This window comes from Heterocephalus glaber, unplaced genomic scaffold, assembly GCF_053883595.1.
Source record: "Heterocephalus glaber isolate CG9 unplaced genomic scaffold, H.glaber_assembly_v1.0 deba00001730, whole genome shotgun sequence".
NCBI classification, from domain to species: domain Eukaryota; kingdom Metazoa; phylum Chordata; class Mammalia; order Rodentia; family Bathyergidae; genus Heterocephalus; species Heterocephalus glaber.
In genome coordinates, this window is record NW_028258441.1 from 592,444 (window position 1) to 595,667 (window position 3,224).

The 3,224-nt window shown below is 42.6% G+C and overlaps 1 long non-coding RNA gene across 1 annotated transcript; it reads left to right on the top strand.

The window, feature by feature from the left end:
- The first annotated feature begins 737 nt into the window (after window positions 1-737).
- On the top strand, window positions 738-2,594 carry LOC110347146 (uncharacterized). Its single transcript, XR_015446852.1, has 2 exons — window positions 738-1,109; window positions 2,402-2,594. It is a non-coding gene; the product is annotated as an uncharacterized LOC110347146 (long non-coding RNA).
- Window positions 2,595-3,224: the final 630 nt, after the last annotated feature.

Here is a 3,224-nt window from a genome sequence, read left to right on the forward strand (position 1 = left end):
CTTTGTGAATTATAGCATATACTGAAACACTGTCCACACATCCACCATACTTGCATTGCTCATTCATATTATCTGGCACCTATAGCTTGTTAGCCAGTTGTAGAGAGAAAAAGGCCAAGATAGAATCTTAGGGAAGATTAGCATGGTAGGCACTGGTAGAGGAAGAAGAACCCACAAAGAAGATTAACAATAAAAACTCTAAGTAGTTTGACAGAAGTTGGTCTGAACAGAAGCAACAAAAGAGAGTTTCTAGGAGAGGGAAGTTCCCTACTGCTATGTAGATCAATCAAGAAAGTTGAAGACCACAGAGCAAGTAGGACTAGGCAGTTAGGAAGTCTCAGATTACTTGTTGCCACAGTCCTTTATTGTGACACAGGGAGAAGGGTCAAGCCTGGGTCTGGTGGCCTAGAGAGTGAGTGGAATGGGAGGGTTGAGATCTATCTCTGAAACAAAAATTTGAATTTGAATGTGTCCTCCAAGGACCTTAGGTCCGAAACTTGATTCCCAAGGTAGCAGTGTTGGGAAGTGGAGTCTAATGGGAAGTAATTAGGCTAGGAGGTCCCTACTGTCATGAATGGATTAACGTTGCTGTGGCAGGAGTGGATGGTTTATAAAGAGATTAGTTTGCCCCACCCCCTCTTCCCTTCTATTGTGGAATGACTCAGCAAGAAGGTCCTGGGCTGATGCAACCCTTCTGTTTGCACTTCTCAGCCTCCACAATTGTGAGCCAATATATTTCTGTTCATTTATATATTACCCAGTCTGGGATACACTGTTAAAGCAGAACAAATGGACTAAGATACTTAACAAAGGGGGGTGTGGAAGACAGAGGGAAAATGGATTTCTTGGTTTGAGTTTTGTTTTTCTGAAAGATGAAATTGATTCCGGCTGCACCAACGTAACTAGTACAAGCTTAGAGACTGAAAATACAGGACAGAGGTGGCATTATTCCATCCTGTAGCATGAAATGAGAGAGGAAGGATGAAATCAAAAGCATGGCTGGAAGGATCATAGCATATCCTTTAAAAGGAGAGGGAGAGGAACATGGAGACCTTGAAATTGAGGGAATTGTCACCTGACAGCCTCAATATTTTTCCATGAAGTAGGAGGTAAGGTTACTGGAGGAATTGAGTGGGGAGAGAGAGGGGAAGAACAAAGAGCTTGAGTGTTGGCCAGTGTTAATATTTTCACCATTCCCTCCATGGGGGCTCTTAGAAACAAGGAGAGACAAGAGAAACATAAGCATTATGTTTCCTAGGAAACACAGTGGTTTGCTAAAGAAATAGGTTGTTTGGAATCTTGTTAACCCATTCATAGCCATTGTCATTCCAAAGAGAGCTGCTGCATAGAGGTGGGAGTAGAGACACTTCTGCTTCATGGGGCACACCGTGGGCATCCCCCAGTAGCCTGGGGAAAGAGGGTATGAATAACCGTGGTACAGGAGACTTAAATAAAATGGGACAGATTGTCAAAGAAGTGGCAAGCAATAAGTATCAAAGAACAACTTCACTTTCTGATTCCTAGAGCTTGTGTGTATACATACACACACATACACACTCCAAACCTCTGCATGCTTATAGGTGGACTCTCACGATTCCTCTGCTGTGATTTGACTATAGTATGAGTGCCCCTCAACGTGCTGTATATTGACACATAACCTCCACTGTAAGGTTTTAAGAAGGTGGAAACAATCTGACTATAGTGTTTGAAGGTGGGTTTTGGGGAAGTGATTAGAATAACACAAAGTCATTAAGGTGGAACTGTCACCAGCTGGGTCTGAGGGTTTCCCAGGCTGAAATAAGGAATTGAACCCACCTCTTAAAATTAAGTATGTAGGTTCATTGAGTCTCGTCATGGAAAGAGAAGTTTTAGGATGTATCAGTAAAAACACACACATGAAAAAAGATTTATTAGAAGGAAATATAGAATGAAATCAATAGTGGAGTGCAGGTGCTCACAAAATGAGGCACAAGTTACCAGCCAGGGTAGGTCACATTTAAAGGCTGTTTTTAATGTGGGTGATCTTGAATGTGTATTCTCACTGCCTGCCAGGTTACAGTGCAAGCCATCTAAATGGGTCTGAAGTGGAGACACATGTTAAGGCATACTGTCTCTAATGTAGCTGATTTTTGGGCTGGAGGAAAAGGCACTTTGCAGGTGAAAAGAATATTGGGTCCAGGAATTTATAGGCTACTGCAGAGCATCTTTAGGAATGTAAAACTATTCTCTGTAAGGATGGAGGTAGGGGGTCACATGCTCTGGGGGGAGGGCCTTTAGAAGCAGGAAAAGAGCTTGTCTTAAAGCTGTAGTTTTTTTTTTTAAGTACAATTTTAAATTCTCAATTTCCTGGTCTCTCTCTCTTGTTTTTTAACCTAGTTTTATTTCTTTTATCTTACCTCAGGACCTCCATCATTAAACTCTGGTAGCTCAAGAGAGAGAGAGAGATGCCAGATGGAGGTATATACACTCACACTCCTGCCATGATGCCATACAGCCAAGAGGGGCCTTGCCAGAGCTGAGCTGATGCCAGGGCCATGCTCTCGAACCTCCCAAACTGTGTGTGAGATAAATAAACTTCTTTTCTTTATAAAGTTTACCTGTCTCAAGCATTTTGTTATGATAGCAAAAAACTGACTAATGCACCCACCAACTGGAAACATGTAGATTATTATGAATGAATTATTCCTTCTTTCATTTTTTTGTCTGGCAAGCTAACCAAACTGAGAAAATAAATATTTTTTGTTTTCTCTGCTGTGGGTTCATCACTAACCAAAATTTCTTTTTTTCTCCCTCACTCTGTCTTGACCCAAAGGTTAGCCAGGGCTCTGTGACAAGAAAATTAATACTTTACTTGTGTCAGGAAAGTACACAGGACTTTGTTTGATAAAGTCCAGCTTATTGAGAGTTTGGAGCTGGACTGTCTGAAAATAGAGGCCTTGGGTGGGTGGGTGGGTGGGAGAGGCAGATTGTAGACCTGTCCCAGAATGCTAGGTCCACTGATCCTGGGCACATGTGTGGGAGGCAGAGTCCCAGGATGTCCAAGATGTATGCCCTGGTCCTCTCCCCACCAGAAGCCAAGAGGAGAGCTTACATTGATGGAGTCCCACCTCCAGACTTAGTTGTTCTCCCCAAACTGGTACTGCTTTGTCATTTCTGGTGGCTTTAACATCCATGGGGATGAAGTACCTCATATCCTGGGCTTCTACTTCCTTGACTTCTTCACC